Source organism: Terrapene carolina, unplaced genomic scaffold (assembly GCF_002925995.2).
Source record: "Terrapene carolina triunguis isolate 2854851 unplaced genomic scaffold, T_m_triunguis-2.0 Scaffold89, whole genome shotgun sequence".
Taxonomy (NCBI): domain Eukaryota; kingdom Metazoa; phylum Chordata; order Testudines; family Emydidae; genus Terrapene; species Terrapene triunguis.
In genome coordinates this window covers 12,277,101-12,298,458 of record NW_020664440.1, presented here as the reverse complement: position 1 = coordinate 12,298,458, position 21,358 = coordinate 12,277,101, and positions in this window count along the sequence as shown.

Here is a 21,358-nt window from a genome sequence, read left to right as displayed (position 1 = left end):
ACAGTGAGGGAAACCTAGCCCAGAAGTTATTAAAAAGCCAATATTTACCAGCTGTTACCACAGATCCTTCCTATTCTAAGCATAAGGAAAAATTAAGTTGATCTCAGATTTAGAGTTGCAATAATTGTTGGCAAATGCTAATTTTACAAGGGCACTGTCACCTGGGGTGTGGGAGAGTAGGAAGAGGGGCAGCATTTGCTAGTGGGGAAGGGGAGCAGTTGCCTCCCCTGATTTCAGTTTACCCCCCCCCCCAATTTTTCATAGACCTATATGCCCCACTCACTGCCCCTACCAACTTCACAGGCTATAATATAATTACATATAATGCTCTTTACACTGACAGAACTTTGTCTCTCCCCCCCCCCCATTTTTCTGAAATGACACTCCTGGGTAGGGAGCAGTGCACCTGTAAAAAGTCTTGCCATCAGAATAATTTTGGACGGAATAAAAAGGAATAGCAGTGTGAGGGAAATAAAATTCCCATTAGAAATATTGGACATGAAAGCCGCCATTGCCCTTGATGACATTCATAGAGTGTACCCTTAGTAGGTATTATCTTAATGGGGTAATGTTTTTTTGTTATAGATGCTACGTGGAAAGTGTTCTTCCATGCCAAGAGTAGTGGTTATTGTCTCCAGGCTTCCTCGCGGGTTACACTGGGAATTCTATCAGACAGATCTTTTAGTCTCACCTCTCTTCTTAGGCAGGGGGTGGGTGCCATGAGGGATGGCAATTATTTTAAAATGGCATGTAGGTTCGGGCCAAGATTTTCATACATGACTAGTGATTTGGGGTGCCTTAATGTTTGGCTGCCCATGTTGAGACAGTCTGAGGGGCCCCGATTTTAAGGTGTACTCAGCTGGGCCCCACCCAAAACATCAGCCAGAGCAATCTTTCTATAGTCACTGTTTGACAGAACATGGTGAGGAAGAAGAAGGATGAAAGATTTGTGGACAACTTCCTTAAATTCAAATATTTAATGATGTCTAAATACACCATTCCCTTTGCAAGGTGCAAATAAGAATGTGCAATTACATGCTAATTACTTACAGTTTAATTACTGTGTAAATACAGCTATGTAAAAAGATAATCAGATGGTTACTTGTGCAGTGTAAATTAATTGATAGGAGATTTACAATTGCAAATTAGGGTGATTACACTTTGAGTACTATGTTAGATGTTAAGTGTAATGCATAGTTAATCACTTATCTTTATTTCAATAACCACTGCATTATGCATTAAACATGATGGCTTGTGCCCTGTATTGGGGTGACATGGAGGGGAAGGATGACAATATTTTCTGAGTTCACATATTCACATTTTGATATTATTTCCACCATAATTTTCCAGCATAATTTCTGTCATTATCTGTTACGTTCTCAGTGCTGCTGGCAACAGGCGACTGTTGCAATTTCATTTGGAGACAGAAATTTCTGCAACCTTATCTTTAACTTTCATTTCAGATTCCTTCATCCGGTACTCAATTTCATTTCACTTGTGTGGCCATCTGCAGCTATCAACCAATTGTCTGCAATGGCATGCCTCCAAAATGCTGCATTGCCCTGTATTTCTTTCATTGTTTCACCAGCTTACAGGGGGGAAAAAAGTACAATCTATGAATAAAAATGTGGATGGTTGTTTTTGCTGCTTACTAGAAGTTGTTTGTCCTCTTTTTAAACATTTCTTTGTGCTTGTGTTATTCTTGAATGTCTGCATGTTGTGTCAGATCCTTGCTAGATAAAAGATGCCTGCAGTAGCCGCTTGTTGATGTTCTATTGACTTCTGTTTGAGGCTGAAGGTGTTTCTCATTACTTTCTTATAATACAGTGAGGATACCAATTTAGCTACATTGACCTTGTAATGATGTTTATTTCTTCTTTTATTAGTGCCTATGTTGAGCATAGTTCTTATTACTCAATCCATGCCTGTGTTTTGTTGCTTTCTGGATTACATGAAACAGCTAGTACGTGCTGTATACCAGTCTGCATTTGTTCAGTTTCTGAAATCTGAACGTGTTTTTTTTTATAGCAAGGAACTCCTCGCATAGTCATCACTAGGAGTTTAAGATATAGTTTATTGGGGGGATCCAATTTGCCTTAAAAATTTGTCTGGATTAAAAAATAATAATGCAGTGAGTGGGCATTTATGTATGATTTCCTGCATGTATGTGGTAAAGTAATATATTGACTGATTTAAGTAGTGAGAACTGTATTGCAAACCCTGTGAGTTCAAAAGTCATGAGTCAGGTCCCCCAAAAATCATGAGATTGGTTTAAAAATCATGAGCATTTTAAAAGAATAGTAAATTTGGGGTTCTTTTCATTTGCCTTCTGGTTTGTCAGCCTTTAGGGTGCACTCAGTTCATATTATTCAGGTTATTTCTGCAACTAAGAGGGCTAGAAATTTACTTAAGTAAACAATGTGAGATTCTTACCTAATCACATGCCTCCAGGAGCCGGGGCTTTAAAGATCACAAAATATCGGCGATTATGAGAGTAGGAATAAAATCGCGAGAGTTGGCAACACTGAAAATCAGTTTCCCATTACCATGTAAAGTGTTGGTAATCCTCAATCAAGTCATTCAGTCTTTAAGCATTATTACTTTTTATTATTTGTATTACCGTAACACCTAGGATCCCTAGTTACGGACCAGGGCCTCGTTGTGCTAGGCACTGCACAGACACAGAACAAAAACTGCACTTTTATGCATTTATATATGGCAAGTGGTGAAGAATTCCTTGCCCAGCTAGTGCTTGTTTGATCATTTGTTACGCACTGAATATTTAGGAGTTTATTGTAACAGAAGCTAGAATGTTAAGTTCCAAGCTGTGTACAGCTTGAGTGTACACAATGAATAGCTATAACATTTAAAAAAAAATTTCTGGTACCAGAGGTATCCCCAGCTATTAGAAATAAAGGCCTGATTCTTCAAACAGACCCACACAGAAATACATTGACTTCACTTCTCATTGTGCTGTGGGTTGGGGGTTGAGGGGACTACATTTTAAACATAAACTAGTTAAAATAGGATTTTCAAAAGCATTCAGCATTGGTTTAACTCAGCTCCCACTGAATTCAGTGGTAAAATTCCCCTTTAGGCTAATGTTGAGTGCTTTTGTAATTTGATCCTCAGGATTTTTGGGGTGGTCCGCCATTACTTAAACTTAAGAAGTATAGTTCTTGGTGTATGCATCTTCTTTCCTTAAAAATAGGCACAAATGATGTACAATCACTACAGGTTAACTGACACAGCATGTCATATCAGCTTTGGAAAGACAATTGGTATAAAAACAAAAACGAAAGGTCTCCAGACCCTCTGGAAATACTTTCCACCACATGAACTTTCGCCCCCAGCGTTTATTAGATAGTTTCTTCCTAAGTCAAAACTTTCATATCAAGTTGAAGCATTCAAGAAGCTTTGTACCTGGGGTGATAATTCTATTCAACTGTATGGAGTTTATATAAAAATGGAATGCTTCACAGATCTTTACCTCAGTGTGATGCACTTAAAGATCTATCATATTGAATCCACTGCATATTAATACATGTTTTCGTGTTTCGTTACTGTACATTTAAAAAACAGAAACCAAAATAGTCATTCAGCATGCACTGAGGGTCTAAAATAATTAATGAGACTAGTATAGCTAATTATTGGTGCTTCTTGGATTATATTTCTAGCTTCTTTATTCCCCTACTGACTACATAGTTTTAATTATGCATCTTTTTTGCTAAAACTTAACACACACATTAACAAGGACAGCAGGTAGCACTCAAGACTTTATATCCGAGGACTCTTTTTTGGCCACCTAACTCTTCAAAAATTGTTTGCCAGTGAGTATGAACATTTTTCAGTTATTCCAAGTGGACTTCATCACCTTTCTAAAGTGATGCCTTTCCTTAACTGTATTTCATTTCCCTGTCACCAAAAATATATTTAAAACAAAACCGCTATTATTTATTCAACATATTGAATGAATGTGCCTGATCATATAATATTCCACAGGCACCAAGTGACTGTGGCTTGCAACTTGCCTCCCAAAACCCAAACATAAAAAGAATGAAAATGGAAGGCCACCAGAAAATCTTCAAAATGAAGTTACAGTTCAAAAGACATTCTATAAAAAAAGAGTAGTGAAGGCACATGTTCTTTATCCGTCAGTGAGTTCTAGAACAAATCTGATGAAGCTGCAAGCAACAGGATATTCTTCAAGTTACCAACCCTGCAAACTTAGCCTATGTATCTGAAGTCAAAAGAATAGTTTGTTTGGGCTCTATCAACACTAAACTAAAATTTAGCTAACAATTCCACTGATATGCAAGACAAAAATAATCTAGTTCACTGTCCTATAATGGTGCTGGCTAACACTAACACTTACTTATGCAACTGTTACACACCTCACTTCTGATCAGAACCCACTTTTCTAGCTTGCACAACTTTATACATAACCTCAGTTTCATGATTCAGCAATTACAATTATTACAGACTAGAGTGCATTCAGCCCAGCGTGCCTTTGCATGGAGAATGTAGGCCACAAGCAACCCTCTGCCCCATGTGCTTACCAGTGTGGAGCAATAGTCAAAACCAGTGTGCTCCCTGCATGCAAGGAGCAGGGTACTTTAGACCGACAGCAGCATTAGAAATCCCCTACCAGGTAGAAGGTGTTAATGTTTATAGGACTTTTGAAGGGTGTGTTTTAAACAGAAACAAGGGAGAAGACAACAGAGCCATGGTGGACCAAATCAAGGGGAGTACTAGCATATGGGCCAGCTTGGGGGAGGGACTGTATGTGCGAATGAGATGAAGGCGGAGGGGAGAGGGAGACTGAGAAATCTGATGATGACATGTAGTTCAATCCTAAAGAAGGAAATGGCAGCACCCTGATTTGTAGGTCATTTAACTAGCAAATACATGTAACCCGGAGGCTGAACATGCATGACTGTAAGGCTTGTTAGGAGTATGACTGAACTAATTGATGGAACCATCATGCTGTACCAAACTGACCTTATTATTGTCCAGATTAAAAAAGGTCAAAGCTGAGCTGTGACAGCCACAGCTTTCAAGAGAGCTTTCAACTATAATGTGACATTTTACCAACACACAGAGATATTTCACACTGCAGCCACTCCTCATGGCACCCATCATGGGAAGGAGCACTAAAATGCATGCCATTCTCTGCTTGTTATCAGATCAGTAGTGCATAGGAATATGATGTTGCTAATAGCGAAGGCACTGGCTCCAACCTTCTTATTCATTTGAGATACCTTTACTACATCAGAATTGAACTGACTTATTTCATAAAAGGGAATACGCCACAGGTACATGGCTCCAGTTGGCAAGCTTTACCAGGAAATGAAACACAGGAAAGCTTTTTTTACTTAATCTCAACTGGATTATTCAGTTTGCAATTTATTTGTGTATGGGTAGGATAAAGTTTCTTTTTTAAAATGTACATCTTAATCATTCTTCATCTATGGATTCTATGATTTTTACGGAAGACAAAAGTATCAAATAAAAAAACAGGAATTGATCTCTGTCATGGTGAGATATGAAAATATCTGAACTCATTCAGTGAAAGAAATCAAAACAAAAGGGTCTAAATGTGTTTGGCTGTTTTCCTAGCTATTCACCTGACTGGCGATATTAAACAGAACAGAGAACCTGAGAAAGGAGATTACAGTCAATTTCAAGGTAAGTAAAGGGATATTTTTTTCCATTCTACTTGAAGGCATTGCACAACCAAACGAAAAAGCTGAATGGTGATGACAGAGTAACTGCAGTCTGCATATCAAACAAACGTCTTGAGGGGGAAAAGCACAAAACTATGCTGAACAGGGTCCACATGAATCCTGAATACACTAAAGTCATTGGAAATAAAATGGAGACCTTTCACAGTTAGTTAGCAGATAGACCTTATGAATCCTAATAACAGCTTTTATTGTACTTGTATTTTAACAGGTGTTTGGAAAAGAGAGGAAGAAAGTTCCCTGGACAGCAAATAATCTTAAAGACACTAGGCATGACTAATTAATGCATATGAAGGTCACAGAGTGGATGAATTTGCTGCATTTTATATGTATAAAGCAGCCACATGAGAATTTCAAGCCCCAGGGAGCCTGTAAAGATGTGGGCAGTCCTTATGAACCCCCTTACGATCTGGTGTTGCACTGTGAGGGAGTGCCACTTGAATTTTCTTCAGGTGAGGCAGCAACAGGTTCAGCTTATGAGCCCAGGACAAGGAGAAGGCAAACATACATTAACAAAGTAGTAAGTCCCCTTTTTTCATAAGAGTCCAGGAGCAATTGATAAGGTTCTCACCTCAGGACCCTGGTTCAGAGCCCCCAGACTTAACATCCATAACACCAAGTCTTTGAGTCTAATTAGGTTAGTTTCCTGGAGCCTGAGAGAAACCACTGGAGCCTGAAAGGCTTCTACTCCTCTCTCCCTTAGCATCCTCTTCCTGTTTATATATCCCAGTCCTAATACAGGGCCTCCTTGATTACACCCCATACTGTCCTAACCATAGGTTCCATCCTGTCCCTTAAAGGGATAGTACGGTCCTTCACAGAGCCCACAAAAAGATATTCCCCCCCACACCCCTGCTGACCCCTGGAATTATTTATAGAAATTCAGGGTCATGTAGCTAGCCAAGGCCACAACTTGAAAACATGGGAAAGATTTACAGAAAATATCTATTCCGTTTATAATTACAGAAATAAATTTAAGTCTAGCAGTCAGACACTCCAAGGTGCACTGCTGTCAACCTTAGCTGAACCTAAAACCAATCTCCAGAATTAACCATTTATTTTTTTGTAGTCTGGGTATCTCCCAGTGGCCCCAATGTAGATCGGTTGCCCATTAGGCTAGGTGCTATACACATATAGAGAAAGAAAGTCCCTTCCCCAAAAGAGTTTAGAATCTAAATAGACAAGAAACAAAGTGTGTAGGAAAAAAAACACACAGAGGTGAAGTGATTTGCCCATGATCACAAAGCAGGTCAACTGTAAAGCCAGCAGTAGCACCTAGGCCTCCTGACGCCTTAGTCCAGTAGTCTGTCCACTAGACCACACTGCCTCCTAAGCAAATGAGTCTGCGTTGCTTTATGGTGACAAACCAAGCTTGCTAGGCAGTTCTTACAGGGAAAGACACCTTTAAGAGCAACTTCTTTTTAAGAAGTGATTCCTGAGATTGCCAGCTATCAGGAAATCATGCTAAAATCTTTGGAAAGTCTACAGTAATGGAAAATACAGAAGCTCATCACTGACAAGCATCACTTTTCTGAAAGAGCAGTATGCTTTTTGTGTGAAGGTTAGAGCATTACAGGCCTGATTTTATCTTAAAAGCAGGTCCTTGAAAACAACTGGGAGCATGCCAAGAAGGTACACATGCTCTGCATGGATTTTGAAAAGATATAGAGGCAGATAGCAAGAGAGAAATTATGAGCGGTGCTTCAGTAGGATGGAATGCAGGACAAGCTACTGCAGCCTAGCAAATCCCTTTTTATGAGGGAAGGGAGAAATCTTTGTATAGGTATGTCTCTATGGCCTCTGTTTCTCTAACTTGCTCTATTCTATTGCATACACTGACAGTGACCTGAGGAAAAAATGTCTTTGTTTATATACGGTTGTTAAACTTGACTTGATTATACTTATTTCAATGAAACAGCAACAACAACAAAAATATGCCATATAATTTACAAAATATATTGCCAGTAATTAGGAGGAATTCTGTGAAAAGACCAAGAATATTGTCCTCTGGGGAAATCACCAGGTACTGGCATTTTGCATTAAAAAAATCAGCAGTACACCAAGGGTACTGCCAGATTGGAAAGAATAAGAAAGATTAACGTTTCTGTCTTAATCATAGTCTGGCACAGGGATAAATACTAATGCAAGTAAACTAAACAATGAACAACAATTTTTGAGGGTATACAATTGACTGTATTCCTGGAATTAAACTGTGCATGTCATTAAGATGCAAATGGCTGGGGTTTCTAATAACAAAATGCTAGGTAATGTGGCTTTGATGGAGGTGCTGCATAAATCCCCCAGCCTCATGAATAAAACTTCCACAATGCCAGATATCTTGTCAATTGGGGATTATGATGCAATATCCTATATTGCTTGGGCATGGTACTGATTCAGTTGGGGCTATGACTCCAAAAGAAATCCAGAATTATGTTTGTTTGAAAAACATGCAACAAAATTCAACAATATAGTGAATTATTAAATGTTAAAAGCTAGTTAGGAGGTATATTCACAAAGACACTGGACCAGACTCTAGTCATTGTCTGGTTATCCCAGAAGAAGGACAGGAGACGCTGGATATAGTTTAAATCAACCCACAACTTTATTATTAGATGTTGGGGATTACTCGGCAGATAAAAGTGCACAGTGCAGGTAACTCCATGATCGTTTAAATATTTTTCCAGGGGCTTCCACCCATCCCGCCGTTTTCCATCCTGGTCCCCAGCCAACCCATTGCTGGGACCTTACCATCCCCCACCCTCAAACAAGGATTAAGGTGTGCTACGAAGGAAGGGGATGGAGGGTTGGCTCCCTGTTGTGCCAGTCATAGGTGTTCCAAACCCTCCCGCCCCCCACCATTTTGCTCCGTTAACAAACACTTCCATTAAGTCTTTTACCAAGCCATTTATCTGATCACTGTATCCCTTCCCTATGCAGTACCTTCATTGGACATCCGCCCCACATTTACATAATGAGTTGCAACATCATAGCTTAACTCCTTTCCCTACTCACTGTAACAAAAGCTCCCCCCCCAAGCCCGCAGCGGGGCACGTGAAAACCCCCCACTCCACCTTGGCCAATCTGGTGGTGAGGGAAAAATTCCTTCCCAGCCCCACTAGACAGGAGCAGCTAATGCAGTGCCCACAGAAGGTCCTGACCATGTGGTATTTTGCCACCTCCAAGAGTGGGGGGGAGGAGGGTGCTGGTCCATTTGGTTCAGGGAAAAGGCTTTCACCTGGCTTACACTTTATCAACTCCCCAGCCATTCCAGTCCCTGGAGGATGAGTCAGTGTCGTCAAGCTGACCCACTCTGCTCTCACTCCCCATCTTTAAAGCGATATGTCCCTTCCCCCAGCAAGCAAGACAATGCCCTCCCACCATCGCTTAAGGTGTGGTGTGATCATTAACATCAATGCAAAACCTGAGTAACTCCTTTGACTTCTGTGGAGCTACACCAGATTCACACCCCAGCGTTGGAACAGAATCTCTTCCGCAATGTCTGTGTCTACACTAGCTTTTTCCTCTGCAAAATCCCCTACCATTGTTAACATTGATGCAGCTTCACCCGTGATAGCAATCATGGGGGGGTATGCCCCTGTACATATAACGACCCCAGCCCAGGTCACCAGATTGAATCTGCTCAGATCAGGATCTAGCCATGCTTTCTGACCCTCTGCTAGATATAGCCTGTCCTTGTCTGCACTTACAACATAACCACATAATCAGCTGCACTTGTAGCCAACTCCCATTGTCAGCAACTGGCAATTTCCAAGCATAGTCAAGACTCATGAGGTAAGACAACAGGAGAAGCTGAGCAAAAAGATTAGGCATTTTCCAACCTATCTGCCCCCCCCTTTTGGGTGGAAATTCCCAAGGCAATGGTAGAGGATCAGTGAGGAGACAATCTGATCCAAGGTTATGAGATCTTTACAGTGACAGTGCAATTAGCATTGCATAAATATTCTTATTTAGCCTTGTCAAAAACATATGTTCTTAAAAACAATGATTTAATGTGATCGGAAAGATCATCCCCCTTCTTCCTGATTTAAAGGAATAGGTCACAGCCTTGTCAGATGCTTTTGCATGCAAGAGAGCAGTTTATAGGAGATTATTATCGTTATTGCTATTTGTTTTCTGTGTCATGACAACAGTGTGATCCAATTTACTCAGATATAAAGACAAGGTCTCTGCCCTGAGAGCTTATGGAGTCATACAAACCCCACAGAAGTCAACAAGAATCTTTCTGTTGACGTAAGTGGGCATTGGATCAAACCCGTAAAATCTAAATAGAGAATTAGAGGACCATTAGGCCATCTGAAATCATCTAAACTGTGTTAAAATATATTGATGAATTTGTGACTCTTTGAAAAGCAGGAGCCACTTTCCATTCTTCCTTCCCTTTATCATAAATGATCTGGGAAGGGGGATAAACAGTGAAGGTACAAAATTTGCAGAAGATACAAAATTACTCAACATGGTTAAGTCCAAAGCTGATTGTGAAGAGTTACAAAAGGATCTCACAAAACTGAGCAACAAAATGGCAGATGAAACTCAGTGCAAAGTAACACACATTGGAAAAACAGAATCCCAAATATACATACAAAATGATGAGGTCTAAATTAGCTGTTAGCACTCAAGAAAGAGATCTTGGGGTCATCATGGATAGTTCTCTGAAAACATCTGCTCAATGTGCAGCAGCAATCAAAAAAACTAACAGAATGTTAGGAAACATTAGGAAAAGGATAGATGATAAGATAGACAATATCATAATGCCATTATATAAATCCATGGTATGCTCACATCTTGAACACTGCATACAGTTATGGTTACCTCATCTGAAAAAAAGATATATTAGAACAGGGAAAAAGTACAGAGAAGTGCACCAAAAATGATTACAGACATGGAAAAGCCTCAATCTGTGGAGAGATTAAAAAGACTATGACTCTTGAGTTTAGAAAAGAGATGACTAAGTGAGGCTATGATAGAGGATTATAAAATCATAAATGGTATGGAGAAAAAGTTTATTTACCCCTTCACATAACACAAGAACCTGGAGTTACCCAATGAATTAATAAGCAGAAAGCTTTAAAACAAATATAAGGAAGTACTTCGTTACACAATGCACAGTCAGCCTTTGGTACTCATTGCCAAGGATGTTGTGAAGGCCAAAAGTACAACTTGGCTCAAAAAATAATTACACAAGTTCATGGAGGATAAGTCCATCAATCGCTATTAGCCAAGATGGTCAGGGATGCAACTCCATGCTCTAGGTGTCCATAAATCTCTGTCTTGCAGAAGCTGGCACTGGATGACAGGGGATTGTTCACTCAATAAATTGCCCTGTTCTGTTAATTCTCTCTGAAGAATCTGGCACCAGCCACTGCTGGAAAACAGGATACTGGGTTAGATGGACCATTGGTCTTACCCAGTACCGCCCTTCTTATGTTTTTACGATGCCCCTTTTAAAAATCATAGGCATACAATGCTCTTGAACCATGGTTCCAAGTCACACATCCAATAGGAGCAGCAAGCAGGGATGGCATCCTATGTCCATTGTGATGCGAAAACTCAGATTTGGTGGTTCAGTATGGTTAGGATAAAACTTAACCAAGGCTCCTCTAACAGGAAAATTCATGGGGAAAAAAATCTCATTCGATTTCCCGTGTTTCCTGGTACAGATGGATCAGAAGTACCAGGGTATTTCTAGTTGTAACTCAAACCAGAAATGGTCTAAACATGCTAAGACTTTTTTAAAAGTAGTGAATGTTAATTTTGGTTCAAATTTGAATGCTTCTTATTTTGGCCTAACTCATAGCCCAGATTGAGAAAATTCAGAAGATTGATACCTGTTGACAGTGTTAATTTGCAATAGCGTGGCTTCTCAATGGCAGAATGCTTTTTTCCCTTCCTGTTCTGTAGGATGGAATCTGACCTTACCTAATACGTTGCATTATGTTATAAGTCCTTATAACTTAGGTATGTAGGTCAAGTGCACAGTATACATATGTTTCTTAAGATTTCATGGCTTAACAATTTACTGCAAGTTGTTACACTTGTATTCAATAGCTATTTGTTCAGTTTATTATTTTGGCATTTCATTATGGAACAGGATGCTGTGGTCTCATGAGATTCCACACTCTTATTACTCCTTTCTACAAATTGATTTTTAAAGCAATCACAGAAGGGCCCAATCCTATGAGATGATGCGAACACCATCACCTGACCTTCCACAATAGAATTTGTGCAGGACTAGAGCCATAGCTCAGGGGAAGGGAGAAGAGAAGTGCTATTATTGATTCATTGAGATTGGGAGGTGCCCAGCTCAAGATATGAGTAACTTGAATAAGCATCTATGCTGCTGAATGATTCCAAGCACCACTGTCCTTCCAAAGTGGAAGTTGATCTGTCAGTAATCTGACCCACTTTTCAAGTTTATGGGTCAGGTTCTTTCTGGTGTAAATCAGAAGAGCTCTATTTAAGTCACTGTAGCTATCCTGATTTATACCAAATGAGGATCTGACCCTATAGGCCTACTTACAGGTGGCAATTCTCTTTAATCATATTGTTGGTTTCTCTTCTCAAGATGACTGTTAAGACTATCTGGATCAATAAGTCAATTATATGGGACCTATTAATAGGTAGATCACAAACTCCGCTAAATCTCCATTTGTCTGTATGCTTCATCAGTGATAAACCAAATATCAACTCATTATACCCCACAAGTACAGTACTGGCTCACACACTGTTTAGCTGTACTTTTAAATTAATGTTTCTGGAGTCTGACAGAATCCCAAACACTGTCTTGCTATACTTATGCCAATATTGCCTATTTAATATACATGTTTATAGGATTTGACAAAGAGATTTCTTCAGTTTAATGTGGAAGACAAGCTAAATGAGTCAGTAAATGTTAATGTGTCCATGTTCCTTCCAGATAACTAGTTGCCCCTGGGACAATATCAATAAGTGGCATTTATGTGGTATTATGAATGTGTTAATTATGTGTAGACAAAATAATGAGTAAGCAAAGGTCAAGGACTAATGCAATTTTCCCAGAAATACACATCACAGCACTTCCAATATTTAGGTCATTACCATCACTGAATATGCACCACTACTTAAATTATGTACATTTTATTCACTGTACTTGTATTTTTCGTTTGGGAGTTATTGTGTAATTTACAAACACTTCAGACAGATTTTTAACAAAACCAAGCAAAACTCACTTGTCTACCTCTTCAGCAAAGCTAGTCCAGTTTTTGAGCAAGCCTAGCTTGATTTTCAAATTGAACTTGGACTAATTTATGGTTTGAGAGGGCATTCTTTTTGGTATGGTTTTGAAACAGAGCTGGGCAAAATTTGACTGTTTTGGCTATGTTTAACTTTTGAACCTCAAAACTCAGTCGACTGCAAACGTATGCGAATCAAACTGAAAAAGGCGGACCCTTGAGAACTAAAACCACTAGTTTTGCCCTGGTCTGTTCATTTGTCAGTGTGTATATATGCCTTTAGTCTGTAGGGGATTTTTTTAAATTATATTGCTACACTCCTGTTGTTTCATTGGTCAACCATAACCATAAACTTGTCAGTTGTAGGAGATTGTTTTGCAACTTGCAATATTTTATGTAAAGTGTATGTTGGGGGGGAGGGAACCCTACCTGTTTAATATTAATGTTTATTTTTAAAGAAGAGAAGTTTGAATCATGAGTTTTCCTTATGAGCTGACATGGTTACAGTTTAAGTATTGGTACTACTTTTCATTTGCCTTTAGGCTTGATGAAACAGTTGGGTAACTCAGTAAGCATCCAAAAGTTATTGTGCTGCTAGGCTGCTCAAGGAAACGCTGAAATTAAGACTTCATTGAGTCTCAAAGGGTTTCCTCTATTGGTTTTTTAGAAGTCTCTCTCCTCCAAACAAGATGTTGTTCATATATGAAATATTCATGTTGCAAAATAAAAACACAGTGCACAATATTTTAATAGTGTAAGCAAAATTATATTAACACTATATTTTTCTTTTAGCTATTTCTGTCAATTAGGATTTCTAAATCAGTTTGTCTGTGTTGTCTCGAGAGAACATTGTTTTCTGAATATTTGCCATGCTGTATTTTATTATTATTTTTTTTAATAAAGAGACACATTGCCTCTGCATTTAAGGTTGGAGCTCAGGAAGTTTTTCCTTCTTTTCTCTCTCTCCACAAGCATTTGCCATCAGACTAAATTCTATTGAGGGTACGGGAGTCGCGCTATCAGAATGACAAACTACCCAAAAATATTGGATGTGCTTTAATTCTTTCTTCCGTCCTAGTACAAATGACACAAACATAATGCATTAATTATGACTTTTCTACTCACAATGTATATAATAAAGTAATTGTAAATATGGGAGGAAAAAGGAGAACATATATTCTTATATTAAGAAAGTCCATCCTGGGTCAGACCAATGTTCCATCTAGCTCAGTAGCCTATCTTCCCACAGTGACTGGTGCCAGGTGTTTCAGAGGGAATGAACAGTGGCCGCCGTTCGCTGCTCCAGGCCAATGGGAGCTGCTGGAAGCGGCGCGGGCTGAGGGACGTACTGGCCGCCACTTCCAGCAGCTCCCATTGGCCTGGAGCAGCGAACCGCAGCCACTGGGAGCCGCGATCGGCCGAACCTGCGGACACGGCAGGTACACAAACCGGCCCGCCAGGGGCTTTCCCTGCACAAGTGGCGGAACAAGTTTGGAAACCACTGGTATAGTGCCATTATAATATTTTCTGTATTATTATCTATCACTTTCTTAATGGTTCCCAACACTGTCAATATTTTTGACATCAAATGCACATTGAGCAGATGTTTTCAGAGAACTATCCACGATGATGCCAAGATCTCGTTCTTGAGTGGTAACAGCTAATTTAGACCCCATCATTTGTGAGTATAGTTAGGATTCTGTTTTCCAATGTGCATTGCTTTGCAATCAACATGGAATTTCATCTGCCATTTCGTTGCTTTGTCACCCAATTTTGTGAGATCCCTTTGTAACTCTTCACAGTCAGATTTGCACTTAACTAATTAATTTTTCATCATTGCAAACTTTGCACCTCACTGTTTACCCCCTCTTCCAGATCATTTATGAATATGTTGAACTGCACTGGTCCCAGTACAGATCCTTATGGGACCCTGCTATTTACCTTACTCCACTGTGAAAACAGACTATTTATTCCTGTACATAGTTTCCTGTCTTTTAACCAGTTACTGATCCATGAGAAGACTTTCACCCTTATCCCATGACAGACTAGTTTGCTCAAGAGCCTTTAGTATGGGACCTTGTCAAAGGCTTTTTGAAAGTCTGAGTAGATTATATCAGCTGGATCACCCTTGTCCACAGGCTTCTTGACACCCTCAAAGAATTCTAATAGATTGGTGAGGCATGATTTCTCTTTATAAAAGATGACTTAATAATTTGGAAGATAAAATGCAGCAATCTCTTTTTCCAAACTGTCTCCCTGTTTTCTGCATATGATAAAAGCCTTTTCTACACACCCATTAATGACAGTGCCTCTCCCTGCCATTATTAAATCCTTCCCACCAACATCATAACTACCAATGCTCCTGCCCCAAAGTAGCTATGCAGGTTACAGAAGTCTACCTGCATCCCTAGATGTATGGGCCTGGGACTGATTATGGTTCTTTCTTTTAAAATATTTGTCCAGTTATTGCTTCTGCCCTCAATTAAGAAAGAATATAAGAAAGGCCAAACTGGGTCAGACCAAAGGTCTATCTAGCCCATTTATTAGACCTGGTCAGTAATTTTTAAACTAAACATTTTTTTTTTTTGGTTGGAAAATGCTGATTCACATTGACACTGAATTTTTTCTCAGGAAAGAGTCAGTTTTCATAAAGTTCTCAACTTGAAAACATTTTGAAATTAATTTTGAAATTGTCAAACAATTTTTGACATTTTGAAAACAAAAAATTCTGGTTTTCATGTTTCAAAATGTACACTAATTACAGTATTTTTTTAAATGGTTGAATTGAAAGAAAATGTTTCAGCTGACCTGAATTGATTTTATTTTTAATTTTGGTTCATGAAAATATTTGAGATTTTGACTTTGAAATTTCCTGTTCTGAACTGGACAAAGAAAGGAAAATTGTTTCCCACACAGCTCTGTTTTTTAATCAAGAAAGAACAAATAGAGTAAAGGCCTAGAAAAGAATTTGTTATGTAATGAAGGAATATAGTATGTTTGAATCTAAGTGACAGAAACAAAACATGGGAGGTAATGACTACCATGTTTTGCTGCTACCCATTTATTATGCAGAAGAGGTTGGAGATAAAATACAACTCGAATTACTAAGACAAGTCAGAAACAAATGAAGTCCACAGAATGCCACAGTTAGCAAAAATCAAAAAGGCATTTACATCCGTGTAACTGAGGGAAGAATTTCCCCTTATGTCTCTTATCAAAATAACTTTTATTTTAAATACTTGCAATGAAGTGTTCACAAATGAACTATGGGCCAGGAATTATTCATTGAAAAATTTCAAACAACAAACCCATTTGAAAAACTCCAATTTTTGCAAACAACTCAAAATAGAAAGAACAAAGTCGTATCAAATCAATGATTTGCCAAGTTCGAACAGTGAGATTCTCATCTTGTTGCATGAGCTGCACAGAATATATATTGGGAAATGTTTAGAGTATCTGCCAGGTTAGTGACAGTTGAAGGATGGATCAAACCTGATACCTGGAATACTAAATGATAAGGTTTGAAAATGAAGGGAATGAGTGACAGTAGGTTTGGGGGATGGAGGAAACTTAACAGAACAAGGTCATGTATTCAATACATTCTTTCCGTTCATTAATCATTACCATAATGAAGAATGGGTTGATTCCAGTGTGAATGTATGTCTCAGTACAAAGGGATGGCACTAAGAAACTTCCATTTTGCTGTTATGTCTGTTAATGATGTTACTAACATCTGAATATATCTTATGAAGACCAGCAATGGTAACCATTAGGTAATACTAGCTTGCAGTCACAGTGCTCACCTTTGCTTTTGGTTTGACTTTGTCGTCTTCTTTTTTTATTTTTAATTAATATATGCCAATGGGTGCATGCTTCAAAATCCAGCACTTCTACCCTGATCTATTTGGAGATAAGGCTAGAGCTGTGAAAGCAGCAGAAAATATTTTATGACTTGATATAGCTTAAATTATCAATTCACTCCTACTTCTAAAAACAGAGTTATAAAATATGCACTATAACTATTCTTTGAAAAGTTGTACAATCCAAACTCAGTCTCAACTTTGAGTTAATTGTATATTTGTTTGTTTTAGAAACAGGAATTTGCTGTCAGATTATTACACTCAGTGTGTTATCTGAGGCTATGTACACACTACAGCTTAGGTTGGTATAAGCTAAGTTGCTCAAGGGTCTGAATAAGTCACCCCCCTGAGCGATGTAAGTTTTACTGACCTAAGCACCCGCTGGACAGCGCTATGTTGGCGGGAGAGCTTCTCCTGCCCAGGGCCGTCCCTACGAGGATGCGGGGCCCAGGACAAATCAGCCCCCGCTGGTTTGGGGGCCCGGCTCTGCATCGGCGGCTGGACTGGAGGGACAGATCTGGCCTGGTGCTGGGCGTGGGCCCGGGGTGCTGCAGAACCCCACTGGCGCCCCTAGTTCCCGCACCTATTTCTTCTGGGACCAATCGCACCGGCCTGCAGGGTCCCCCAAAACACGGGACCTAGAGCGGTTGCCCTGATTCGCCCTACCCAACGGACGGCTCTGCTCCTGTCCACATAGCTACCACCGCTCACCGGAGCTGGAGTAATTACGTTGACAGGAGAGCTCCTCCCCTCAACTTAGAGCGTCTGCACTAGCAGTGCTAGAGCTGCATCAGTGCAGCTGTGCCGCTGTAAGCTCTGTAGTGTGGCCGTAGTCTAAGGGTCATAATTACAGCTGGTCAAAAAAGGGAATTTTAGCGCCATAAACTGGGATTGGATGACAGGGGATTGATCACTTGCTAACTGCCCTGTTCTGTTCATTCCCTCTGAAGCCCCTTGCACTGGTCACTGTCAGAAGACAGGATACTGGGCTAGATGGATCATTGGTCTGAGCCAATAGGGTTCTTTTTATGTTCTTATTTTGCTAGAAATTCCAACATTTCAAAATGTGTTTTCTTTCTCATTCACAATGAAAAAGTCAGAAGTTTCCCATGGAATGGAAATTTTAAAAAATTTGGAAACATTTTGTTTTGATAATGTCAAACCATTATAATATAAAGTATTTTCTCTCTCTCTCTCTCTCTCTCTCTCTATATATATATATACACACACACACATAAAATATAATTATATAATATAATCATCTTGAAATATTTTAATATAAAAGCATGAACAAAATTATAAGATCAAAACAAAATGTGTTCATCTTCTTGAAATGAAACATTTTGAGTAGAGCTAGAAAATTCCCCGATGAAATAGTTTGCCATTGGAAAATGCTGATTTGAGAAAAATCAAAATGTTCCATAGAAATGGATTACTAGGGAATTATGAAAAGGTTTTGCCCTATTGAAAGGTAACGTTTCATTTTGATATATATATTCTGAAATACCAATAAGGATAATGATAGTATGAAATGTTTAAACAGTTTCAATCTTTTCCTCTACAGTTGTGTGTTGGAACACAAAGAGATTACTTCTTGTGTGTGTGTTTTTTTTTTTTAAGGATGTTTTTCCCCCCTTCTTTGGTCTTCATAAAACTCAAGTCCTTTTCAGTCCATACAAAACAGTCACTATGATTAAATTCCATGTAGAGCTGTGCGGGATTTGGATTTTTTGTTTTGTTTTATGGGTTAGTTATGTAATTTCAGAATTTCTTCTGTTCCAGAATGGTTGAAAAACAAAAACAAAAAATTGGAATTTCTCATGCACAGAAATTAATAAATTATGTATATTTTAGGTTGAACATTTCAGTTTTGCTTCATTCTAATTTTTTACTTTTAAAAAAGGTTGTAATATTAAAAAAAGAGTCACTTTGAAATGGAAAATTGAAATACTCCATTGAAAATAGTTATAACATTTCAAGCTTATCAAAACCCTAATATTTCAATTTGTCTTTCAAAATGAATTTTTGTCAAAGGCGAAATCTTTCGATTTTGACAAATTGGCATTTTCTGACAGAAAAAAAATATTAGATTGGCAATTATCCAACCAATTATGCTTCCATGCCTGTTACTCCTCTTCTTCCACTACATTTTCAAGCTTCTTATCCTTGTTTTATAGCCTCCCTCCTGTCTCTTTTTAAATGGTCCCTCCGGGTCCCTATTCTCTGCCAGTGATGTGGACATGGGCACACTGTTTGTTCTTCAACTATCAACTCTGTGCTTCCTTTCACATCATGCTTACACAAAGAACATCTTAGCTGTGAGCTAGGAGTAAGTGGGGAAAACAACCAAACTAATTTTAAGATGGAGCTTGATACATTTGTGAACAGGATTATATGATAATGTTGTGTGTGATAGCAGGAGATTGGCCTTGATGACCCAAGAGTTCCCTTCCAGTTTTATGTCTTATGTTCCAATGTAGTCCATAAGACCACAGAACAAGCCATTGTATTAATCAAGACATGGCCATATATCACTTTGACTCCTTCTCTTGTATATTATATCCCTATCTGTCCACCCTTTGTCGTCTCTTTTTGGACTATATGGACTGTATGGGACAGTGACCGTCTTCTTACATTTTCTGATCAGTGCCTAATGAATTGGTGAGTATACTGGAAACAATGATAAAGTTGATAGAAAACCTGCATAAGTGGTGCCAGTCATTTATACACATTGTTTATATAAATAATACACAATATACTTTGCAGTAATAGGGAGACTTGGCAAATTTCCTTCTCAGGGATTTACACAACCATTTTTCTCCCTATCTTTAAATCATAGGAGTTCAGCCACCACATTTTTTTCCCCTTGAAAATGAACCCAAAAACTCAAAGAAAAGAAACTGGCAGAAATAGGTGTTTTCTATATGACTAAAGGAATCTATACACAACAGCTTGCCACCTTAAATAAATTTACCCAAACAATTCACAGTGCTAGATTAATTTTCACTAAAGAACAAAACAAGTTTATTTAACTACAAAGAGATAGATTTTAAATTAGTCCAAGTAATGAGGCTTTAAATCAGAAATGGTTACAGGAAAAATAAAGTTAAAACACTTTCTAAACTTAAACTTGACTTGATTCAAAGTGAAGTCCTTACCACATGTTTTCAGTACATTACTGACCAAACTTTCAGGCCAGGATCTGTTCCCAAAGTCCAATGAGCGGGATTTTTGTGTGTGTTGTTTTCGTAGGTGAGAGATGGATAGGAGGAGATAAAAATAAGTGACAAGAAAAACCCAAGTTATATGTTAGCCACCCTTTAAAAGCACTTTCCTGAGCATGACCTCTAGTTAAAGTTCTTTCCGGCTGAGAGCAAGGAGACATGGAGTCCAGTGGAGGAAGGAGGCTTCATGCTGTTTCTTTTCACCTGTGTATAGTGAAATGCAGATTTTCTTTGTCTTCTTTTCCCCCCTCCTGCTGTCTGAAGATTCTTTTTAAAGCTTATACATAAATAGAAGTTAACACAAATCCCTTTAAGATTGTCCTCTGTCAAGCAGACCTCTTTATAACTTTGATACATACATTTTACCACAATATTTTTTGACCAGCAAGTTATTAGTTTTCAAATGATACCTTACAAGGCATATTTTGTTCAAAGCTTCTCACAATAGCATGCAGGGCCTGGAATACAGGGGTACATTCTGTCACAAAATGGCAAACACACAAGTGCTTAGCTTTACCTGTAATCAGACTTATGGTTCACTTTAATTGACTTTAAAAATACGGTTCATGGGGTGGAATTTTCAATTGCAGGACAGCGTTCTTTGCGCTATTGGATAAAGGAGATGATCTGAGCCAGATAACGTATACAGTTTTCATCACCAGAGTAAATTCCACTGGAGAACTACAGTCTTGTGTTATGTGGAATTTAATCAATTATTAAGGCTGCCAGAAAGAATCTAAATGATTTGAGAGCTGCACTTGGATTGAGATATTATAAAAAATAAGTTTTATGCAAAATCGTAAGTAGTTTGCAGATTTATACCACTGTAATGTAAGGGTTTGATATATGTTAGTATCTAGTTATTATTAGATTTTCCTGTGGTGTTTATTCCTCCTCATAATGAGTATGCAATTTAATTCGGCTTTTGAAAAATTAATAAAATACATTTTGAAACCCGAGTATTTGATTAGGTACTCAATCCTTAAGTTTGGAAGTTTAATTTAGTCCTTCAAATATAGGAAGAGTAATGAATTTTAAAAGACTCTGCATTAGAGATAATCTATCCCAGTGGTCCTCAAAGCCGGTCCGCCACTTGTTCAGGGAAAGCCCCTGGTGGGCTGGGCCGGTTTGTTTACCTGCTGCGTCCGCAGGTTCGGCCGATCGCGGCTCCCACTGGCCGCAGTTTGCCGCTCCAGGCCAATGGGGGCTGCTGGAAGCGGCGGCCAGCACATCCCTCGGCCCGCGCCCCTTCCTGCAGCCCCCATTGGCCTGGAGCGGCAAACTGCGGCCAGTGGGAGCCG